The following is a 24,997-nucleotide window of genomic DNA, read 5'->3' on the forward strand; positions in this document are numbered from 1 at the left end:
CGATGCTCCAATTAGGGACTGGAGTCCTCAGCTTTGGCTCAGTTCCTCCTCACCGAGCCCGAGGCAAGCGCCTGCGAATCCAGTAACAACCAGGTTTCATCCATCCTCCCTCTAATTAGACATTATATCAGCACACAGAAGTGTTTCGGAATAGCTTTATGCCCAGCCATCAGCAACTACTGCTGCCGTTCCCAACAAGCTTCCTGTTCTATATACGGATACAAGTGCAGCACTCTCCAACGTGATAAAATAAAATACTATTAGTGTAAATGTATTCCAACCTGCTGCCTTACAGCAGGGAGAACCGGTGGAAATAAAAGGGGCAGTGAAATATTTACCAAAAAAGCAGAAGAGGCACGAGGAATATGAGGCACCAGTGGGGCAGATTTACTGCTGCTTTCTACTGCAGGAAAGATCTCATCCCCCCCAAAAAAAAGCAGTCAATTATTTGCCAAAATTACATGGAAAATTTTGTGTAGGGTCAGCGTGTTGGATCTGTAAAGGGTAGCTGAGAACATCTGGAAGGGCAGGAAGAATATGTATAAACACACAAGTGTGACCAAAAAGGCCAAAACCCACAATGCCTGAGATCTTACCATGAGAATAAGCAGATTTGGAGTTTTCTCCCGTTTAAAGATGCCCTTAAGGCAGCTGATTATGCATGGATTTCATATGGAAATACATCTAATGGTGTAATTGGAAAGGGAACCTAAGAGTAAGTGGAGCACAGCCAAAGATTTAAGACAGCAAAAGGCAGAAAAATCTACAACTTCTGAAAAACGTCATTCCGACAGATGCACAGCCCAGGAGAAGCTTGGATGTGAACACGGTGTAAAATAGATAGTTTAAAACCTTGTTCTCGTTTTAATTTCTTCTCTAACATGGATTTTGATGAAGATCCCCTTCTGCCCTACTGCTGAACGTGGAAGGAGGACCTTGGAAGAGAAGGAGGTTTGTCCTTCCCCACCTTGAAGCTGGACAAACACAGCTCCTGCACTTGGTACAGCAAAACCAAATGGAAAAAAAACAAGCAAAACCACATGCAGCCAATGTCTCAGCTCCCCTGGACATGCCAACTCAGGAGCAATCAGAGGTCCACCAGTTTCCTATATCCTGAGTACAGAGCTAAAGCATTTTTTGGCCTAAAATACTTGCCAAGAAATAGGGGTTATGGGATACAAACTACTATTCAAACCATCTAGTCTCACAGCTCAGACTATTTTCCCCAAATTCAACATCATTGCAGCCATTTTTTCCTACAGCATAAGAGGTGAGGACATTTTCAAGCTGCCCATCACGACTACAGCTGCTCCCCAACCCCTTCACCAGCCACCTGGGCCAGCCAGGGCTGCAAGCAGCACACAGACCAGGAGCTGGAAAGCTTTCCCTACACTAATCTTCTGCCTCCGTGGCCTTTCCTGGGAGCTTGCACGGGGCATGGTTTGCAAAACCAGGCTGCAGCACACCGGGGCCACCACTGAAGTCACCTTAGTGGCCAGCGGTGTGGGGCACTGCGAATTTCTCTCTGCTGATCCAAGGCTGAGGCAAGTAAGACCTAAATAAACCTGAAACTCAGCCAAGGAAGCAGCTACCTCGTTGTGCAATCCCCGTGTTTGTGTGCTGATGTAAGCTGGCACTGCCAGGAGACACCAGCAAAGTTTTGGGGTGTAGGCAGCAAGATGTTTGCCACTGCATTTAGTTACCCCTTCGCTGACCCCCTGCCCTTGTGGGGTCTCCCAGGAGCTCTCTCTTCACCCTGCCTCGTGTGCCAGCTCCAGCCCAGGCTCTTCCCACGCAGCCAGTCGCTTCCTTTGCTGCTCACAGCTGCTTCTCCAACCTGCTCAACCACGATGGAGGCAACAGAGGGGTTAAAATAACACATCTCGACTGCATTTAGCGATAAAGTCCACATTTTTTGGCTCGAAATTTCACCTCTGCCCTTGGCTTCTAATTAAATTAAGGATGCACAGGGCCAGGCAGATACAGAAACATTTTTAAGTGTGATCATTACACTCAGATCATTTCCTGCAGAAACAAATGCATTTGCAGCACACTTCATCTCGATGACACCTCCGAATCCAGGCAGTTCCAGATGAGAAGTGCTGTTTTAATGCACCGCACCGACCCTACCTGGCTGATGTTCTGGGCTCCTCCTGACAAACTCTGGTGGCTTTTGGTCTGGTTTTGGACTTGCACTGCCCTCGGAGGACACAGCACCGAGGAGAACTCTTCTTACCTGTGCTGAGTCCCAGCACCGCAGGCTGCAGGAGGATGAAGGTTGAAGGGGTGGGTTCCCCGCTGCAGGCAGGGGCCAGGCCACGTTATTTCACCCCTTCCGATAAGAGGCAGAGCACATTTTTGGCCTTCCCACACAAATCCATAGTTGCGTGACTGCCAGCTCTTTATCGCTTCCCATTTCACTTGTTTGTTTTCTTTTAAAACCTTGCCCAAGGTTACACTCAGGAAAGGTTTCTCCCTCGAAATACAGCATTAAAAAAGCACGGGACAGCTCAGGACCAGGTACAACAGCTCAAAGCCCTCTGTCAAAAGCATCAAACTGTTCCAGAAGGAGCCCACCAGCTGTTTAACTCACCCCCTTTTCCCACCCAAACTTCAGAAGTAGGCTGGCAGCCTTCTCCTAACTCCCAGCTGCTATTTTGTACGGCCTCACAACACCGTTTTCCTTTGGGGGATTGACACCGCCCTTTGAATTAAAGGATTTTTTCCCCTCTATGGTGCCTGCATTACACGTTCACAGGCAGTAAATGCTTCAGTAATATTTCCTAACCTTCCTGCCTGCCCTTCAGCATCCCAAGCACTCCTGTTACCACTCTGCAGCTGCTCAGGGGTGGCTGCCGGGGCCCCTTTCACAGCTCCTGTGCCCAGGAAACGTTTCACATTTAGGAGAAGCAGCAGCTTCTTACAGGCAGATCCTTCCAGATCATCCTTCACCGAGCCTAATGCCTCTGGAGAGATCCCTGGGGAGGGAAGGCTTTGCTGCCAGTGAGCTCCGCGAAGGATCCAACAACATCCAGCAAAAAAAACAGCACAACTTTTTTTTTTCTTCCTCTCCAAGTTGGCCCTGGCACAGAGAACATCACGGAGCATATGCTGCGTAAGCGATCTGCCCACAACCCTCTGCACTTCTTTTTTTTCTTTTTTATGAAGCAAGGTGGCTGCAAGCAAACGCAGCTATTTCCAGGAGAGGTGGCTTGACTTTACGATGTGCAGCAGCACTGCTTTTTAGGGCTTGCCCCACGCACCACTTACCCCGTTTCTAACGGGTTCTTACACCCGCTTTCCTATCACCACCCCTAGAGGAGCAGCCACCAATTATTGTTGCAGCAGTTCCGTTTTTGAGCGCAGACAAAAGCTGAGACAAAATTAAGGATGGTGAGGGACAGGTTGTCCAGGGAGGGAATGATCACAGGTCCGGGAGGAAAGGGGAAAGAAAAACCTACCCATGACTTCCCCGCGCTTGGGTCACCGCTCCTTAAAGCTCTGAAGAGTCACTTCACAGGCTATAAATGCTGCTGCTCTCGGTTTATCCACTTATTGTCCACCTCAGACAGCAGCCAAGTCCTTTTCACATGCATACGATCTAATGGGAATGCTCACTCTGAATAAAACGACCAGGAGGAAAAAAAAACCACGGCTCTCCCTTCGTGCAGGAGATGCCACGACGCCAGCAGCTTCCCTGCCTCCTTCCATGAGTTTCCACCTCTTCTGCAAGGGGGAAAACCCCTCTGAACACAACTCCTGGGCTGCGAGGGCAGAAGATGTGGCTGTTGGTATTTCTCTCTACCCCCTGCTGTTCTGAGATTCCCAACACACCTTTCCAAAGCTTTTCCCATTTGGGTTTTGCTCCATTTTATGAAGTTTCTGGAGCGCATGAAGGCAGACACAGAAACCCTCCAATTCTGGCTATTATGCAAAACTCAGAATTCAATAGATAGTGGCCAAATTCTGCCCCTTTTTTTAATTTTCTGCCTAATTATGGCTTGAAAAATAACGTAGTTACAACACCCTTCTTTAAATATTCAGGAATTTCTTCCTGTATTGAAATCAAGTCCAACATCAGACAACAATACCCTAGTGGCATCTATCAGGGATGGCAAGGGTGAAGTTGGTCGCCGTTCCCACACACTTCATAAACTCCTGCTAGCATCGCTGATAAAATAAACTAATAAGAAGAATAAAAAGCTTTTAGCCTAAAGGTTAAGGGTTGAAAGATTCCAGAACTGCTGAGAAAGATCAACAAACCCCAGCTCCGACCGGAAAGGCTGAAATGTTCGCTTTCAGGCCAAATATTTTGGCAGCTCCCATCCTGCAAAGGACTCGGAGCTGTGCTTAGAGCCAGCAGCAGAGCTGACAAACCATCACACCCTGACATGGCCGAGGCAAAAGCGTCGAGAAACAAAGACACACTTGACTGGCAAACCCTGGAGCATCAGCGTAAATGAGCTCCCGGGGGACCTGAACCGGAGGTTTCTTTTCCTCCTCAAAGGCGGCAGCTCCGCGAGGCCTCACGGTGAGCTCTCGAGGCAGAATTAAAAGGCAGGCAGAATTAAAAGGACGCTGAACCTTGTCCACGGGGGAAGACGGCATCTGGATGGGCAGGAGGAGGGAGAGCATCCCGGCAGCTCCATACACAGGGCGGGAGGGGAAGGGGAGCAGTGCCTCCTCCTTGCCTTCGGGGCAGCTTCAGTGCAGCAGTGAGTTCATCTTTGGCAGTTCCTGTGACTTCTAAGACCCAAACTACACCTCTAAGACCCGAACCACCCCGAGCTGCAGCCACCCCAGATGCTTGTAGGGAGGGTTGAGGCACCGTGCAACACCCCCGAGCTCGTTCCAGATCCAGCTGACTTCGCACCAGCCTCCCACAGCCTGCCCCTGCTTTTAGAAGTGGAAATACCAGCAGGCACGACAATAACCTGGCTCTTCGGAGATTATCCTAAAAGATTCAAGTTTCCAGGTAGGTTCCCCTCTCTAAAACAGGTCCAGGCTGAAGCCTGCTCGTAGGAGCTGAAGGGAAACCTCTTCTGCTCAGTACCTCCCACAGCGAGGTGTCTCTGCACCAACATCTCCTCTTCTAAAACTTCAAGCATCATCCCCGCAGCGAGATGCCCGTGACCTCCAGGCTTGTACTTCCCGCAAAAAGGCTGGCCTTGGATTTTAGCTCATGGGGTGTCAGCAGAAGGGGCTGCAAGAAACGAGTGTTTTGCAGTCATCAGCATCACCAGCAGCGGGTCTGAGCCTTACCGAGTACAGGAGGCACGTGTCAAGAACGCTTTCAGAAGGGAAAAATGCAAAAACCTCGCTATTATTTTCAGAAGATAACATCGATTCCCACTCTTCTTCCTTTGATTTGCAGCAGGAGGAGGAAGGAATGAAGGAGGGAGAAACAAGTTGTTTAAGCAGCAGCTGCTCCATCAATACCAGCACGATGGAGTCGCGAGCATCCTCTCCTTGTCAGAGCAGTTGCTGCTGAAGTAAGAGCTCTGCCTCTTGGAGAGGACTTCACAACCTCAAACACAAACATTGGGTTGTATTTTCTTCCCAATCCCTGCTGAGTGATGACAGAACAACCCCACAAAGTAAATCCTTTTCATATCGGGGCCTTCCGTGACCCTGTCGCACCGGAAACTTCCTGGCTCACACGAAAACGAGGAGGATTTCACTCCTGCTTCCCATGATTTTCTCCCCAGGGGGACAAAAAATTTCTCTAAACCTCCAGTGGAGGAAAAGCTTCGTCTGACAACACGAGATGAGGTAAATTTCCAAACTGAAATTTCACTGCTCAATCTTTTAGCGAGGCCGAGGCTATCTAGAGAGTGTTTACCTCCAGCTGTCTGCAGATTTTACTCGCAGAAGCAAATTAGCGCGACTGGCAAACATTACTTAACTTGTTCCCTGCTCCCTAATCGTTACTATAGTAATGCAAACCTCCCGGAGAGTCCCTTTAACACTTTTTTAACCGCTCTCAAACAGCTTTATTATGGTAAATAATCACTGCAACATTTTCCTATCACCAGCAAGTTATAAGCTGTCCTCAGGCTCGGGCCCCTGGGGTCTTCTCGTTAAGAGCCTGCGCCACTGTTCTGGTCCCAGGTGCCAAGGTCGATACAGAGAAATGACTTCCACCACAACGAGCTCCCGCTACCCCCGTTTGGGTAAATGAATGAAATTGCACTCGGGAGAAAACGGGAAAAGCCAGAGGGTATTAAACAGAAAGCTGGCTGATCCCCGCGTTGCTAAGCTCATTCTTCCAATGCCATCCTTCAACTTATCCATACACAACATCCTTTTGGCAAATCTGGATGTAATTTGGAATTATTTACCTGGCCAGGGTGCAGGCTAGAGCCAAGATAGCCTTTAGTTTGCAGGGAAGGTCCTACGGCATCACACAGATTCACTTAATCCAGCTCTTCTAACTCATCCTGCAAATAACATGAAGCCGATCTTCCCAGGGATGGTTCAGGAATGAACCCAGGAAACAACCTGGAGAAAGCAGCAGGGGAACGGTGGAGCCACAGCCCAAGAGGGTTGAACCTTGAGATTCAATGCTGAAAAAAAGCTACCAACCCGTGGACAAGACGGATGGAGGGCTGCAGACCTGCACCACCGCGTTATGGAGGACCTCGTACGCAACGTGCTGATTTCAGCCTCGCTTGAGCTCTCTTCCTCTGACCCACACCATGGGATTCAACGAGAACTGGGAGCAGAAAGGAAGCAAACGCACAAACAGTGACTTGTTCTACCTAAGTATGATCCAATTCTTGGAGGGGAAGGGAGGGGAACAGAACCCGGGCTGATACCACAGGCTCAGCAAGCGGGAGCACTCAGCAAATACTGCTGGCTTTGTACTGGGTCACAAAGGCTGCCTGTTACAGCTCTGCCATTACAGCATTGTCCCACGCAGCCTCCAGTCCAGATTTCAATGGCTGCATTAAAAGAAAAAGCCCCCTGGGTGCTGGTTGGCTTCTCGGAGCTCCCCACGGAGAGCACAGCGCCTTCCGAGCATCGCTGCATCCCAGCGAGGTCCCCAAACCTTGCTCCAAGTCAGATGAAGCATCCCCTCCATGGAGGTTCTCCAAAACAAGGGATTTCCCTGGGCAGAGCAGGATATTATTCAGTCCATGCACCAGAAGAGAAAAAATAAACTGTTCCAGTGCTGCCCAGGAGGAGCTGATCCCTCGTTCAGAGAGGGACCGATGTCTGGAGCATTTATACCCTGCCCTAGCCAAAACGAGCATCAAAACCACCAGGAGAAGCAGCCAACGTGGCTGTTCTGATCCCAACCATATTAAAATTACTTCTCGATTTCCTATCTTGATAAACTATAGCTGAAATTGTTAGTGTAGGTTGCCTGCGGGCTGGCAGGCCGGCTGGGTGCAGCTTCGTGTGAGCACATGTAAAAAGAAGGCCGAGAAAGAGCCGTATATAGAAAGAGGGCAAGGAAAGAATGGAAAAACCTCAGGGCAACAGTTCATCCCCGGGATATCCCGAATAGGGTTACGAATGGTAATCGGCGTGGGTGTAAACCCTATGAAACAAGGGGCTGGTGAGGGAAGCCGATCCCTAGGGCTTCTCTTAAAAAAGCCACCAGCAGAGCACAGACAAGCCTGAACAACTGCTTGGGCTCCTTGGTTGTAAAAGTAGACATGAAGAGGAGCGTTGGGGGAGGCAGCAGAGGGGAAAGAAGAAATCCCCGATGGCAGGAAGAGCCGTGGGGCTGGGAGAAGGCAGGGCAACACCACTCCCATCGTCCGCAGAGCTCTGGCTCCGTGCTGAGGGAGAAAACCACCCAAATGTTTCCCTGGCTGAACTGAGGAGCAGGTTTCTCAGGCCGACCACAGGGCAAGGCTTTAACCACGCTTGTGGGAGCTGTGATTCACCTTCGGGCAGCACAAAAGCCAGGGCCGTGAGTCAGGGCAGAGAGAGACAAAACCACAGAGCTGGCTCGGCCCCAGGCGCGCCGTGGCAATCTGCAGACCTGCGACTAAAACCCCAGGCATTAGTTTGAATTTTGCTGTGTTTCAGTTCTACTTTTTGGAAGGGAAAAGTAGAATCTAGCAGTTTGTTAGTCCTACTGTTTATCTTGTTAGTCCTACTAGAGTGTAGGACTGACAAAATAAAGAAGACTTGTGCAAAGCACAGGGGACGGAGGGGCATGCCTCTCCCTTGCAAAATCAGTAGCTGCTTGTTGACACCATTTGATGTTTATCTAAGTACAAACTACTCACTCTTTTGGTATCTACTCACTCTTCTGGTATCGTTTTACCTCTCAACCAACGGAGCAGAAGGAGAAGCTTTAACATCCAGAGCATTTCTTGTCCCCATCTGGAAGACGCAGCGCACACGAGCAGCCATTTAGTTTCCCGAAACTGCTGCAGGATACAAAGATACAGCTCATATCCTGGCTGACAGCTCGAGCACAAAGCCACACAATGTCTGTCAGGACTCTTTGTTAAATACTACATTGTCCCAGTGACTCAGTGTGCTGGAATGCATCAGGTTTATTCATAGCTTTTCTGATAAAGCCTTTAGATTAGACACAAACTCCTGCTTTTTAGAAGAAGAAGAAAAAAAAAAAAAATCTATGGCTTCTCGTTATGTGGAACACACACGATTTCTGGCTTCTTTTCCAGGGTGATAAACACCAAACTGAAACAAAAGGATGAGCCCTCAGAAACCTAATGGCTCGTTCAAGGTACTAACGAGTAGGACTTGGAGAAGGTTTGAGAGGAAAACCAGACGTGCACCAGGACCACAAGTCAGTGCCACGAGGAGAGGGGGCAGAAGAGAAGTGAGGATGGTCAGAGACACGGAACATCACCTGCAAGGACAGTCCAACTAGATTTGGGTCCTTTTGTCTGGAAGAGATCTCTGGTAAGGGGCATAGCAGGGATCTACACAACCCAGAACAGCATGGAAGAGGCAAACATAGAAACAATTCAAACTGCAGCTAAATAAATTAACGAGATAAAGACCACTTCCACCAGCCACTGCTGGAGACAGGACAGACCTCGGGCCTCCCCGTGGCTCAGGTGTTTGTTTGCTGGGGTTTGAGTTTCTAATAAAGCCAGCAGAAGTCTACGGCTTCTTCTGGAAGATCAGCAACGCAGCCTCCCCCAGTACTTAGCTGGGGTTGAAAGCATTTTTATATTCCAACCCCAGCCCATTTAGCAGCTTAGTGCTACAGTCTTGTATAAAATGGCTTAAAGACTCTTGAAACCAGTTATTTTTCCATTTTGTTCTACAGCAATCACAGGCAGACCTTGTTTCTATCACTTTTCTGTTCCATCCCTCTGCCAAGAAGATCCCTTCGCTCAGCTGTCTCCTACTGACCTAAATTCACATGCACAGTCTTTTGCATTAATCACAATCTTCAGCCCAAACTCCAAACCTCAAATCCTCGTCTCCAACGTTTGTTCTTCCAGCCATCAGGCCCACAAACGTGTACCAGGTTCTGAAGGTCAATGCTGAGCCTGCCACACAAGACACCAGCCGTAATAGATGCTCTGCAGGCCAAATGATGCCCTCAGGGAAGCCCACGCAGCCCTGGGGCCCGCTGCACATCGCACAGCTGTCAGGCTGCAACTTTCCGTGTTTCTTCTTAAGCTATGCAAGGAGAAGGAGAGTTCGATGGTATTGACTTATTTTAGCTCCTGCAGTCAGCAGATCTGACTCTAGACACACACTGGGATTAGATCTGTCGATGCAGACCACGGCACGATGGCACCCCTGATCGATAGCAGCAGCCTCTGCTCTTCACACGACCTCTCTGCTACTTTCAGTTTCAGTATTCAGCCCCGACCGCAGTGTTTGGCACATCCCAGCAGCAGGGCAGAAAGAGTGCCCTGGATCCAGAAGTAAAACGAGCTGAATCAACGAAGAGAACACCTGAACCAAGGACATCTTGCATGCCATGCTATGTGAGGTGGAAAAGTTAAGAAGCCACAAATTAGAAAGCCTCTTTTTTCCCTTTCCTGCACAGGAGGAAGCAGAATTGACCGCCCCGCTCCCAGGACTTATTGAAACCAACCTGCTGACACGCTCAGGTTTCCAAGCGTGTGATTTCCTCCTTGTCTTTTTGTTAACGAGCACCTTCAGCTTTTAAAATTCATCATCCCACGTTATCCTTCGGGGAGTCGCCTGCTAGGATTGTTCCGGCGGATTTAATTGTGCAGCCCTCTTGGTCAATCACAGCAGCTCCCACACTCACCTGCTGTGCCTGGGCCAGCATTTTGTACCCAAAAGCAGAGTGTCCTCAGCCTGCAGGGGCTTGCAGTTAACTGTTTCAGTCTGGCTCCACACCAGATGGGCCGACGTGTTCCAATTAACCGGGATTTATTAGCTCGAGTCCCTCGCAGTAGCAAGTTGAACAATGTTTGTAGACACCTCATAAAGCACCGGCTCGTTATTACCGCCCATTAGCATGCGTGCGAGATATTTTAATGTGTAAAAATTCCCCATGAAATACGGATTTTCTCCCTCGCTTTCAGAAAACGCCTGCCATCCTTACCACGTACTAAAGCGGGCAGATTTACCCCTTCGGATGGAAGGAGCTGGAGCTGTCAGCTTCCACCTCCCTCGAAACAAAACAGGAGGAAAGCCAAGGGAGCTGCTATTTGTAGGAAAGCGTTGTCAAAGTATGTAGATTTAGTGCTGCTCCCCCGTGAAGGCAGTTTTAAGGCAATATTAAGCACAGCAAATCTCATCCTCGAGACGTCAGGGTACTTACTGCAAAGGGTGATCAAGCAGAATCTGCCTCTCCTCCGTGCCCGACTCCCCGCTCATTTGTCTGGATCCTATTAGGGAAGAAGAAAAGCTGTAAGTAGAGACAAAGAGACAAATTCAAGAAGCCTGCTAAGGGAAGGAAGCAGAACAGACACCCCCAACACCACGGTTGAGAAATGAGAATGCTGGCAAAGGTTGGAGCATGTCCTAAACAAGAAATACCCTAAACCAAACCAGAAATGCCCTAAACCAAGAGACGCTGCAATGCCTGAACTCAGCTGTGGCACTGGTGGCCTCCAGAGGCTCTCAGAAGGTCAGACCTGATCCAAACCAGGAGTAAAGCAAGATAATGATATAAAAGTAGCACCAACAGCTACACAAAAGCAGTTAGTACAGGGACGGTGAATCCCTCCTCCTGAGGCACACTGGTCACCATTACACGGGCTCAGGATGTTACAAAGGCTTCCTTGGTGGCCACCAGGACAGGAATTCCCTTCCTAAGGCATGGTCCTGGCGGCTCAGATGGCCATAACCTGCACGCACCAAGAGAGGTCCTTTAATAGGCTTAAAGTTTATAATTTTAACCTTATCCCCTTCATGGGAAGCCACTCGGTTTGTGCTGAAGCCCATTCTGATTAAGCAAGGAATTACCTACGGAATGGAGTTACGATGCAAAGGAAAGCAGAACCCATCACGAGATGTGTCAACACACGCCGCACGCAGACCGATGGCGCTTCAGGGACACGTTAAATCCCCCTTCAATTAAAGAGACACCTCTTAAGAGGGGCATTAAATAATTCCCTACCGTGCAGCACGACAACTGGCTACTTCAGGATATCGGAAGCGAGGACTCCACCTCTCCCAGCCCCAAAAACCCCAAGGAAACCATCCCGAGAAGCAACAAGGGGTGAGCAGGAGGGGCTGAGGGGCAGGAACGGCACTGCTGCAGCCTTCTTGCGTGCTTAGATTAAAGAGTCCTCATCAGGAAATTAAACGAAACGGATGCCTTTCATGTTTATCAATAACGGAGCTAATGGTTTTTATGTAAATGCCACCACTTGCAGGCGGATCTGCACGAGGCTCGAGCCAGCCTCGCCGGCGACTCCCCTTCGGGCAGCCAATCTAAATGCAAATTGCAATCAAATGGCAAAACCCAGAGCTTTCTGGGACAGACCAAAAATTTACAACTTGAGACGGAGCACACGCATTTGGGAGAACGGCCCTCCTCTTGGGCAGGAGACCTGCTGATCCCGCGCTGCTTTTTCACCCTGAACATGGATAAAAATTCAAGGTGAACGTGGATAAAAACCAAAGGAGAGCTCTGTTCTCATTTGCAGCCCTATTATTTACACAGTAATATCTGTAAATATAATATAAAACAAATAAAACAAAGAGCGCTCTCCTCTTCTGTCCCATCCGTGTTAATACAAGGGGAATTTGTTATTTATTTATTTACCAAGCTGCAGAGAGCTGCTGTCAGCACAAGGAGAGCCATCCTCACAGCACAAAAGCCTTTCTGAAGAACCCTTGAATCACGACACCCACCTGGAGAACACAGCACGCAAGGCGCTTTGTCGGCACTGACGAGAAGGGGGCATTAATGGCAGACCTGAAAATAACTCCTATTAGAAACGGCGCTGCGAATTAAGCAGAATGCACGGAGGATTAATAAACCAGAGGCCAAAAATGTGAGAGCCGAGCTCGCAGAAACGTGCAGGAGTGGGTCTCGGAGGGGCTGCCCCCGCCTGCCACCAGCCGCACCAGGACCACCACCCCCGAGGGGGGCGTCCTCAGAGGGCTGCAGCTCATTAACACGGCTGCACACACACTCATTAAACAGGTGAAGAGCTAAATAAAGCACCACTTGTCACGCGTGGCCTGGCTAAATCTGATTACGAGGGTCTGACTGCCCATCAGAAGAGGGCATTACAACAGCACAACCCTGCTTACCTTCCCCAGAAACTCTTTCATTTCTGGAGACTCAGTGGACTCCTCCCACAGCTGTTTAGACATCAGGGTTAAAGAGTTACTCACGGAGCTGTTGTTGTATGGATTGAGATAAAATGTTGGCTTTCAAGCCTTGAACACAACTCGCTAAGGCTCCCTCCTCTTCCTCCAAGCCCTGGTGCAGCGAGCGTCTGAGCACAGCCACGCAAAGGGCCTGGAGCATCTTCCCTGTGAGGAAAGGAAGAGAGACCTGGGGCTGCTCAGCCTGGAGAAGACTGAGAGGAGATCTCAGCAATGTGTACAAATATCTGAAGTGTGGGAGGCAGAGGGATTTGGCCAACCTCTTTTCAGTGTTTGTGGACACAGGACAAGGGGAAACAGCCACAAAATGGAGCCCAGGCAGTTCCGCACCAACACATGAAAGAACTTCTTCATGGTGAGGGTGCTGGAGCACTGGGACAGGCTGCCCAGGGAGGTTGTGGGGTCTCTGGAGCTATTTAAGGCCCATCTGGGCACCTACCTGGGCAGCCTGCTTTAGAGAACTGCTTTGGCAGGGGGTTGGACCCGATGGTCTCTGCAGGTCCCTTCCAACCCCTAAAGCTCTGTGATTCTCAGCAGTGGGACACAGACCCACATCGAGGCACGAGATCTCAAGGAAAGGCCCTCGCAGCCCCAAAACCCCCACTGTGCAGCCCCACAGTGACCGTAGCTCTCAGCCGCCCGGGGTTTCACACGCAGCCACCACATGCAAATTTAATCTGATTTCGCAGTCCGACTCGGGCTGTCAAACCACAACCCCAGCACGCTGCTGCAGCGACGTGCCTGAAAACCAGAGCTGGTCCTGCAGCAGAGCTGGTTCCTCCCGTGACAAAAGGATCGAAACCAGACCCCACATACCTGTCCTCCCGCCGCGCTACATCCTCCCTGCACGAGGGGCAAGATGCTGGCGACACGGATTGTCCTGCAGGTGGTGGAAGCTCCCCCAAAACCACCTAATTCTTCAATCTGGCAAAGGGGAGGAACAAATCTGGAACTATTTCCACTTCTGAAGTGCTTCCCAGCAGCTCCTGTTCTTCAGTATAAGTTCTGTAACATCTAAACTTACTCAGCACTCCTTTTCTCTCCCCACTTTCCATCACCACAACCCCACAGCCTGCCCCACCAAAGCCGAGGGTTTCCCTTACAAGAGTTCAGGTTTAAGCAGACCAAAACAGCCCGTTTGAGCTTTTCCCACCGCCTTTTGTGGCAGCCTTCAGGCTATGATGGATGCGTGGGGATGCAAAGCAAGAAGTCCGCACAAAGAGCAAGCCAGTGGGTGAGGCGGTTTTGTCCTCAGAAGGGAAGCAGCAACGACTTATTGCCTCATTAAAGAGCCTCGGTCTGCATTTTTCTTAGATATATTTAGACACTAGTGGCAAAAATAAATAATAAAATGGAGAAAAGCGATTGTATTCTTACCATACAGACCTCGTTAATCACACGGGTACAAACTAAAGAGAGGAGCAAGCTCTGAGGCCTCCGTCCCGCCAGCAACCTGCAGCTCCACAAGGCAGCTTCCTTCCAAACCTCCTGCAAACGGTAATTCCCGTCCTCTGGCTTGCAGGAAGCACAAATTACTACCCTCAGCGATACCTCCCCGCCGATAAACCACGGCTAAGGCTGCGTGCGGACACTGGCGCGGAGCGAAACGAGGCGGCACGCCCCGAGCAAGCATGCTGCTCGACCACTAAACACACATTTCGGTGCCCTGCGTGGGCAGCAGCTGCTGTCCCGAATGTTTCCGCAGCGCAGCCTGCACCGCTTGATGAAACGGGACTAAAAAAATGGGTTGGCAAAACGGTCCAAGGGTTTCCGTGCAGGGTTATAACCTCACAGCATGAAGAGCAGAGCCCCCAGCTCACCGTGCCCCTGCCTGCAGCACCCATCCTGCTCCTCCTGGTTCCCAAAATCCCTCTGTGTGATGTCTGCTGGCTCCGTTTCTGTCCCCGCCAGCCACCCAAAAGATCCTGCAGCACCCCAAAAAACCAGCAGGGAGCCTGCAGGAGCAGCACCCCGAGCACTGCCCTGCCTGGATTTCGATCTGCAAAAGTCACCCTTCCCGAAACAGCCCCAGAAAGCAAAATGCAGCCGCCAGCAGCAAGCAACCACGCACCCACCTGCCTGGGGGTGCTCCCCAAAGGGCCACGGCCGCACCCCAAACCTGCTGGGGGCTAAAAAACCCTCATCGGAGGGGAGCTGAGCCCCACCGCACCTCCTCCGGGTAGCCACAGTCCCTCTTTGCCAGCAAGTAAAAGCATTTCGAGGAGGGCTTTGCTCCCCTCCCTTCACTTTTAAAGGGCTGAAGAATTTCTTCTGAATGCTGCCGATCGCAGGCTCACGCTGGGTTATTTTTAAGAGCACAGGAGCAGATTTGCAAGACCCTGAATGAGGAAACGCCAAGCTTTTCTGAAGCAATAATAGCCCAGACAATGGTCACGGTTTCCCAAGGGTTTGAACACCGCGGCTGACAAGAAGCTTTATTCCTCCACAAAACCCCCTTCACGGGCTTGGAGGGTTTGCTTTGTGTGCTCCAGGCTCAAGTGAGAGAGTGAAAACAAAAAATCTGCCCAGGGAGACAAAAATCACTGGGAAAAGCTTTGGTGGTTGGTGTTTTGGGATAAATCCCCCTTGGTACCAAGACTTCTCCCCATCCTACCTGCACCAACTGGCTGGCTTCTCCAGGGTCAGGGGGTTGGGGAAAAGCCCTTCAGTTTCCTTCACGGATATTTGCACCACCAAACCATGCCTCTCCCCTAAATCTCCAGAGATGTGCTGCAACCCCTGACCTGCTGCCAAATGGGGGAATCGAATCCAGAGATCACATCACTCCTTCCTTCTTCTGAGGAGGAAGAAGGCTCCTTTTGTCTCCTGTTCCAATGCTGGCCTCACCCTAACTGCTTAAAAAAAATACAGAAAGATTAATACCACGAGTTCATTAGCTCTTAGTTCTTCAAACCAAGATGTCAGGGTGTGCCTGCAGGACTTCCTCACTCTCCCGTGATCTCTGCTCTCCCTTGTCCCTGTGAAAAACACGGTGTGGCACACAGCAAACCACGGTTACAGCTCACATTTTTTATTTGGTTGGTCTCAATCCAATCACTTCCCAACATGATGCACCCCACAGCTAGGAGAGAGGGACCACAAAGTCTCTCTCCTCCAGCTTATGACACCTTCAAGGTTATCAAAACATTTCCTAACCTAATGCCACGACCTCCCTGAGTTAAATAGAGAATTAATCGCATTCAATTTCAGCGTGACAATTACGTGCTGACCCACGGAGGCTCCAAAAACACAAAAAAAAAAGCCAAGGGACGAGGCTGAGATATCCCAAAACGCCTGGAGCTGCCCGTGCAGGACAGGAGAATGAAGCTGCCATGGAAGAAACGACGCCAGCAGATCCCTGCGCCGTGCTGCTGATCTCTGCAGAAACCCCAGCCAGCCTCTTTTTTTATTTTCGGCTCTCACTTCCAACAGATTGAGATCATCCCAGGGGCATGGCAGCGGACCAGAGCACGGGAGATCGTTTCAAGACATCCTTAATGATGCACAATTAACAGCTTCTCCCCGATTTTGTCTCATGACCTCATTCGTTAGTCAGAGTTTTTAATCAGATCCTCAAATAACACGTTTTCTAACCACCTCCCGCTTTCCTTACTGCCACCAGGAGCCTCGGGCTCCTCTTCCTTCCCCTTGAGAAGGGTTCAAGGCAGCATCTCCATTTCCCTACCACCCAACCACAACGAAGCTGCCTGCACACACGTGCAAGCCAAGCTGGTCCTCCACCACGGATTTCAGCCAAATCAGTCAATATTTGACTTTGCAAGGACCACAATTTATTTGTTTTTATTAAATTCAGCGCATCGCGCCCACACGAGGAGATGCAGCGAAGGGTGAGGCAGCAGGACACGCTGCTTGGGGTCTGGGGAATAAATGCTGGCCCCACAGGTAACCACAGGGCTCTTTTAATGGGGTATCTCTTGTCAAAAGAGGGGTGAGGGAAGGGCAGGACCTTCTGCTGCCTTCTCTGGTGCTCCACAGCTGGCAGAGAACTGGAAAAAGTCAGAGAAAGAGGAAATCTATGACAATAAGGCCAAAGAGGGGGAAGGTGATGGAAACAGGAGGAAGCCGAGCCTGCGAGGATGACAAATAAAAATTAAAAACACATCAGGCAGTTTCACCACAAACTGAACTCTCCTGCTCCTCTTACTCTTGGTTTTTGACAGAAACCACGGGGGAAAAATCAGTAAGAAGCCATCAGCTGCAGGCCAGGCTCAGCTTCGCATCCCTTTCTGCAGTTTTTATGAGCTTCCAAAACTCCAGTTGCTTAAAACGAGCACAGCCCAGCAGGTATCGATGCTGTGAGCCAGCAAGGGCTCTCCGCAGATGTGATCTCTCCCCAGATGTGATCTCTCTCCCCAAGTGATTGCTTGCCAGAGAAACATCCCCAGACCACGCTCAGCATCATCGTGACTCCGAGTTCTGCGCCAGCACAGGCACGAGGAATAAAAACTGCTGCAGCCACCCAAAATGTCACGTTGGTTGATGACAGAGCGAAGAAATAGGGCGACCCCTGATTGTGTCGGCGTTGAAAAGTTCCAGCGAGCAGAGCATCACAGGGAGATGGGAGGAAAAAAAAAGAGTTGATGAAGCTTCCCTCTTCAACAAGCAGCCACAGAAGTCTCCTCCTGATGGAGAGGACCCGAAGAACTGCTCGGGTCAGGGCTGCCACCAGCAGAGAAGGGTGAACATGAAGAATAAAATGAAATATGAACTATGTGTGAACAGGAGATGTTCCTTGTTTAGTTCTTAATTGTGGGAGAGGAGAGGCCAGACACGAGGAAAACAAACAGGCTGGGAACAAAACGGGGAAAGGAGACCCAAAAGCAGCAGGGAGGACAAACACCTACCACTAAATTCCCAGATTCTAATCTGGGAATTAAAAGCCCGACAGATTTAACCCCCTGATGGATTTAGCCCAGCTCACCCCATGCCAAATTAGCTTCTGTTTAAACGCAGAGCTGAGGCATTGTCTGTTTGCAGGGGATTATTTTTTTTTCCAAGCTAAACTGTTCTCGTGTTCACAGCTTGAGGAGCATCATTTATTCCTAAGAGGCTCAACAAAACGAAGGGGGTGCAGCAAACCCTTCTCAGGAGCCCTGCAAGCAAGGAAGCTCACACCTAAACTGCGAGTTCCAGCAGTGTCAGACTTTTATCTGGAGTTTAGCAGGAAATTCAGAGCACTTCCAGGTCTATCCAGGCAGATTTGAGGATGAAAAGCCCACTTTTGCCAAAGTTAAGGCCAGCAGTGTGCAAAAAACGGTGACAAAGACCCAGAGCCCTTTCATCGTCCTGGCTTTAGACGTTCAAGAACGAAGCGAGAATTTTCTCCGTAGGTTGAAAAAAAAAAGTTAAAAAGCAATATTTAGAATAATGAACAAGCAATTTGGGCTCCAAGAAAAACATCCCCATGAGAACAAAAAACATTTCAGAAAACGCCATCTGCGGAAGCGCTGTTAAAGACAGCTTGCTCTTTGAAATAGCCAGAGCTGCAACGAACAGGGAGGAAAGGACTTTGCTGTCAGAACGTGATTAAAAAAGAAATAAATAACAAAAATAACAAAAAAACTCCATTCTGTCCTATACGCAGAGAGCCAGGAGCTGCTCTGGGACTCAGTGAAGCAAACAAATTTCCACTTTGAGACTCCAAAAGGTCACTGCAAACAATTAGTGAAATGCAATCCTGGAAGCAACACGTGCCTTTTTTTTTTTTTCCAATCTGTTGGAGCATCTTCAGAGCTCTGGTTATTCCGCGCATCAAGGAACAAGATCAAGGATCAGGCAGGCGGTTCAATAAGTGCACGGGCAGCAGGGAACCACCAAAGCCGTGTTTGGAAGCGGGGAGGCTGCGGCACGGCTCCTTTCCTCTTCTTCTCCCTCTCCTTCTGCAGGAGGCAGCTCCCAAAGCAGAGCTCATCTGCTGTGAAACCAGAACGAAGACATTCCTTGCCATGTAGGGGAAATAACAGCTCATTCATTTCACTTCTCCTCACAGAAGAGCAGAAGTTGGAGCAAGGAGGCCTCGGGATAAGAAGGCAGGCAATGAAAAGAAGTACCTTTCCACCACGTCCCTTTGCCTTCAAAATGGGGCATTTTCTTCTTTTCTTCTTTTCCCTGTTAGGAAAAAGGGGCCAAGCAGACCTGGGTGCTGCCCTCCAAAAGGTGCCCCTGTGATCCCCTTCAGCAGGGAAAAAAGGAGGAGCAGACCCAGCTCCTCCCCGCTCTGCCTCTTCTTTGGGCTTTTGGGAAACAGAAACAGGCCGGTTCCTACCAGGCAGCCATCCCGCACGGCCTCGGGGCAGCAAAACTCAGCACATCGGACGTCAAAAATACAGAAATCCTCCCAAACGAGTGGTCTCCTCCTCTGGAACCGCCAGCGCTCGCATCTCAGGTCTTCGGAGAGCCAGGTTAGGCTGGAGACAGGAATATCCTGCAGCAGGGTAATGGAGACAGCAAGCTGATGGGGAGAAAAGGCAGGGAAGGGTGCCCAGCAACCTCCCCCCGGGCCTAAAAGAGGAAAGAAAAAGCAAACAGAGAAAGAACAGGAGCAGTTTGGATTAGGAAACGGCTCCCAAAGATGCTCTGGGCCTTGCTGCAAGAGTAACTCCACCCCGAAAGCGAGCTCAGGAACACAAACGATGTAAAAACATTTCCCTGACAGCTCCTTCGTCAAGGAAGAAGTTAATTGCGTGGCTCAGCCTTTCTAATCAAGATCGCCCTCGTATTTTTTTAAAGATATTTGGGGAGGGAGAGCAGTCTGGCTCCTGAAGGAGAAAAATCAGCTTGTGTACAAAGCCCTGAGCTACCTGCCAGCTCCAGCTCCTAACTAACTGCACCCCTGAGACACCTTCAGGAGCCCTGGTGCTATTTATTCATCACTGCCACGGAGCAAAAACAAAGCCGGCAGACCCTGGGGGCAAGTGTGAGGAAGCAAAGGCAGGAGTTTGCAACCTTTTTATCCCTATTAGCATTAAATCTTGGGTTTTGTTACCAGCTCGGAGATTCACAGCAACACCACGTGGCTGAGGGTACCGATTCGGGGGTTTCCCACGAAGCAGGGACCTGTTGCACGGGCAGGAGGTGGAAAAAAAATAAATAGCCAAGCTCCTGGGGTGCCTTAAATCCCAGCTGCTCCACCAGCACGGCGCCGTGTCCCAATCCGTGTAGGAGCAGCAAAAAATCCACCACGTGGAGCTTCAATTCTTCCTCTCAAGACCATTGCAGCGACAGCTCCTCCCTTCCTCCGCGTCCTTGTTTTCGTTGGAGAACTCGCTGAACACCAGCTAATTGCCCGACGCCACGGTAATTAGTGGCAGCCTCCCAACAGAGCCATCTCTGGGCTGCTTTGCCCATCGCTGGCTCCTCCTCAAGCCCCAGATGAAAATCAAGGTGCGGCGGATTCATTTACCGAGCTCTTCCCAGGGGAGACGCCTAAGGAAAGGAATATCTTACCAAAACAACGCATGGTCGGTTTGGGGTTGTTTTTTTAAAGCTTTGTGCTGTTTTTTTTTATAAACCATCTGCTGTGGGACTGCTATCTTTATGAATAATCTGAGGACGGTGTTCGCTGTTGGCTGCCTTACGTTATTAGATGCTCGGCGCATTTCTGGGAGGCGGTGGGCGCCTGTCCTTCATGTTATCTCCGGCCGGCAGCTTCCCTCTAAATGAGGAAGAAAAGGATTACATTGCCCTGTCTCCTGCCCACCTGCTGCTTACACATCGTGGCTTTGATGTTATTACTTGGCTGATAGCACAGGATTTCGGCCTCTTGACGTGCAGAACCTTGCAAGTTTCCCTATTGAGTGCGAGCCAGCTCTGCTTAGACTTCCCCGAGCCCTTCAGAGAAATGCAGGGAGCAGCTCACGCCACTGCTCTGCGAATTTCGGCTCCGCTCTCGGCTCCGAGGCTCCCCCGCTCGCTTGGCAGCTCCTCTCGTCACAAGCTCCAGCCCTCCCCATGCCAACCTTTCCCAGGCAGCAGCCCCGCGCCGCGCAGGCTCCGCTCGCCGCCAACACGATCCCACCGCGTGCCCACGGAGCAGAGCTGGGATGTGATTTCCTCCTGCCCGGAATAGAAACGCCAAAAAGACGCGTGCAGATTTCATCCCGAGGCACTCGAGGACAGGGAAAAGCCAAGCACACCTTCACAGCGGAGAACCGAGACGTGCTGATAGGATCACGTACGTAGCGGAGAGTGCTGATGGTTTTAATTGCCTTAATAGAAGCAAAGGACCCCATTTCCACACCAAGTTGCCAGACAAACCCATTATCTAGTTGCCTGGACTTCGAAAGTGCTCGACCTGTCATAAAACATCCCTTAAGGAAGGCAACGGATGCATGGAACAACTTACTCCCTGCTCGCTGACATTTCGGCGTTCAAATAAATCGAATTCGCTTTCGAAGGAGTTCAGAGATGACACACGTAGCTCCACAATCCCTTCGTGCAGCACCACGGGGCTGGCACGAAGCTCAGCCTGCAGAGCCTGGTGGCACAACGAGCTCGTGAGCACAGCAGCACCCTTACCAAGAGCGGGATCAATCCGCGGGCTACCTGCGCTGCCAGGAAAATACCTGGAAGTGTTTTGAATCACTTCACGTAACAAGGCTAACCAGCTGGAAACTCTGCAGAAGGAAAAGGAAGAGTTACCCATACAGCAGGAAATGTTATTTAGCTTTTTCTGGCAGAAGAAACCTAAGAGGGTTTCCCACGTTCACGGGTTAATCCCGTGTTCTGCTGTCGTTTGCATCTGTAGAAGAATGACAGCCAGCTTCCCAATGCGTCAAAACTCACAGAAGAGGAAGGAAGAGCAGGGAATACAGAAAAAAAAACATCCACACCCGACTCCACGCAACCTTTAAAGAAACTGGTAAGCTGGGCAGAAGTCCTGAGATGAAATAAAAGCACTTTACAAGTTTCCCAGGGAACTTTTACACCAAACCAACAGATAATCTGTAGTCCCCAGTGGGAGTCTTAGGGTTCCCTCCCCCAAAGGGGCAAAAAACCTTTAATTTTCTTGATTTACGAGTCTCAAATCTCTGTATTTCAATCGATTTCATCAACAAGAGAAAGGTCATTTCACAGTTTCACTGCAGAGATCAACATAGCCTTGAGAAACCAAGAGCCAGTCACCACGAGGCGGGGGGGCAAATGCCAGAAGAGGGAGCACAGCACACCTACGCACTTTATCTATAAATAAGTAAATAAATAAATACAAAGATATCGGAATTTTATAATTAGAATGATCTTGTAGGGATTGTCCAGCAAGTCAAGCTACAAAATGTCCTTTCAAAAACCGTTTGTGACAGATTAGTCAGACCTCTAAAACTGCTCTTGCTGGTAGCAGGCAGCAATTAACTAATAGTGATGATTTAAGAAAAAAAATGGGAGTTCAATTTGTTCTTCAAAACCGGGCCTGCAGCTGCTGTGTATTGGCATCAATTTACCTGGTTGGCCAGCAACCCGGGCAACGCAGGGATTGATGAGCTGTGAGCCACGGAGCTTTGTATTCTCCTGTCCTCGTCCTTCCTACCAAGCCCCAAAACCTCAAACTGCCTTTGCACCTCTTCTCAGGCAACATCCACTTGATTTGCATCCGAGGATCAGATGTCTAGGCTGCAGGAGCCGACCCAAGCACAGCAATCACCAGTAAACAGGGCTTTAAAGTCTTCTCCAAGGAGAAAAAACTGTGGGTTTTGCTTTTGAGGATACATCTAAATTGCAAGCACAGCTCTGCAGGCATACTCAGGCCAGCCTCAGCATCAGCATGGGTTGTAGGAGCCAGCTGGATATCCCAGCTGCATCCCCCAAATCCCACATGAATACTAGCAGAGAGATGCCTACCTATCCTAAATTGTCATATCCTTAAGCATGCATGTGAATATCACTTGTGTTTTTCTCAAGGAAACATAAAAACCGCACGTATTTTGCTTGCTAGGTGGTTAGGACATAAGGATCCCAATCTGGGTTAGAATTAATTCGTTGAAGTAAGAGGAAAAAAAAACAACCTGGGTTAAAGCCCAGTGAAACGATCGTGGGAAGGAGAAGGAAACCAGGCAAGGCAGCCGGGATGGGGGACAGCAATCAAACAGCAAGGAGGAAAATCAGGCAGCACAGGGTGTGAGAGCGGGGAAAAAAGCACAAATACACAGCCAGATGAGACAAACTCTAACCAATTTAACATTATCATGGGATTTCAAAACTTAATAGTCGTGGAAAACAGACTCAAGATGGTGTCTGGCTCCCCGTGCGCAAGCAAGCCCTGGGAAGGCACCAGCACCATTTAAATCCTTGTCTGAACAGTCCCAGAGATCCACGAGGAAGACGATCCTTCCCATCCCACCTCAGCAGCACATAAACAGCCTTCCAATTTTGCAGTTTATCCTTGAGAAACAGCCTAAACGACAGCGGTTAAATAAGCATGTTTTTCTTCTGTTCTGTTTTCTGCTGCTTTTGCTCCGATTTGACAACTGCCAAAAGCCGTCCTCACGTGCAAACAAACACGAGAGCTAACTAACAGTCCCCGCTTGCAAAATCAGGGAACTTCAGGAAACTATTTTGGCCCTTCCCTTTTGCAAAAAAAAAAAAAAAAAGAAAAAAAGCTGCGAGGAGTTCGGGGGCTGTCCGTGCCACGGCTGAGCTGCCAGAGGAATTTGGCCGTACTGGGCTCAAATGAAGGCAATTAGCCCTGCTCCGGGATCTCTTAACACTGAACACATGTAAAGTCTGATTTCTGGACATAAAAAGCTGAAAATAAAAGATATCACAAAGTCGTAACTGAACGTGGGTAGCGCCACACGTAACACCAGGAGCCTTCACTGAGGGTAGGGGATTTGTGAGGGGAAAACACGTTTCCCACCACCACGTAACCAGCCTGCAGTCCATTTGTGACTGATAGAAGGAGGATTTAGGATTATTCATCGCTTGATGAGGCGTGACAAGGCACAAAACACGTTCCATGTGACACTTTACCTCAGATACATGACAAACGCCGATCAAAACATGCCTGCGATGCCTGTGATAGGCGCTGGCACCCCGCACACGCAGATTTCTCCCCCCCGAAAACAGAGAGCCGCCTGCATGTGACACCCGCTTCGGGAAACAGACTTATTTAATCTCTGTTTTTACAGATTAAATAAGCCTCACAGCACAGAAAGCAGCGGTTTTAAAGCCAAACGAGGCGATGAGGCCACACGAGCTACCAGAGGGCAGAAGCAACAGGAGCCCGAATTTTGACAGGGTGGCAGCGGGGCAGCACCCCTCTGAAGGACACGGTGTTTTAGTGAACCTTTAATACAAATTTAACCATTTCTGGCCCCTTCAGGCAAAACTGTTTCCTCAGGGACCAGCACAACTGGGTGGCAGGCAGCGATAACGCGTTAACACAGTTTAATCCCACTAATTTTGTTTAATTCCACTATTTAAGGGGAAATTTTATTAGGGAGAGACCCCTACGTTTTAGGGGAGAACAGCTGGAGAAATAAAATGTAGAAATAATTAAAAAAACACCACAAGGATACCCCCCCAAAAAAAAATAAAGCCCTGAGGGACCGTGCCCCCGGACTGTACCACTCCCCTCACACCCCCTGCCCCGCCATGGAGGGGGGACTCGGCACCCCCCCGCCCCCCGGTCCGTGGTACGGTCCAGCCTACCTCTCGGCGCCCTCCCGGCGGAACCTCGGGACCGGCGGGGGTGGGGGGGGAGCCGCGGCCCCTGCCTCGCTTTACCCCCGCTTTGCCCTGCCCTGCTCCCCCCCCGGCCCCCCCCGCCGCCGGCGCGCAGTTGGTTCGTTCCGAGCAGCCGGCCGGGCTTCTCCCCCTTTAGACCGCCGGCTCCCTCACGTCTTCGGCCATTTCCGACCGGACCGGCGGAAGTTGCCGAAGCGGCGGCGGAACTTCACGAGCGGAGCCGAAGGGCGGGCGGAAAGAGCCGAAGCGCTGACGGAACTTGCCGAAGGGCTTTAGGGGAGCGAGGAACGCGAAGGAAGAGGGGAGGGGAGCCGCTACGGAAACTACCGAGAATTGCCGAAGCGTCCCAGCTCTGCTCCGTCACGAGGCGAAGTGCCCGAGGCCGGAGGGCTCCCGCTTGCTCCACAGCCGCCCGCTGCCGGCGCCGAGCGGGGCGGCCGGCCGAGGCGGAGCGCTGGCCCTTTAAATGGTGGAGGGGGGCGGGGCGGCGCCTCCCCCTCCTGCCCCGAGGTGGGCGCCGGCCGCT

The 24,997-nt window shown here is 50.3% G+C and overlaps 1 protein-coding gene across 4 annotated transcripts in view; it reads right to left on the reverse strand.

Moving 5' to 3' along the window:
- EXTL3 (exostosin like glycosyltransferase 3) overlaps nucleotides 1-24,997 on the reverse strand; it is a 109,871-nt gene that overhangs the window by 66,550 nt on the left and 18,324 nt on the right. Inside the window, exons 1-2 of one of the 4 annotated variants that reach the window (XM_082757714.1) lie at nucleotides 24,799-24,914; nucleotides 10,748-10,814 (exon numbers count right to left, since the gene is read on the reverse strand). The gene's annotated coding sequence lies outside the window, so the exon portion shown is untranslated. Of the gene's footprint in view, nucleotides 1-2,130; nucleotides 2,206-10,747; nucleotides 10,815-24,435; nucleotides 24,744-24,798; nucleotides 24,915-24,997 lie in introns of those variants that run through there. The other 3 variants (XM_082757713.1, XM_082757715.1, XM_082757716.1) reach the window with 3 other exon arrangements.

Source organism: Aythya marila, assembly GCF_965140915.1.
Source record: "Aythya marila genome assembly, chromosome: 3".
In the NCBI taxonomy this organism is placed as follows: domain Eukaryota; kingdom Metazoa; phylum Chordata; class Aves; order Anseriformes; family Anatidae; genus Aythya; species Aythya marila.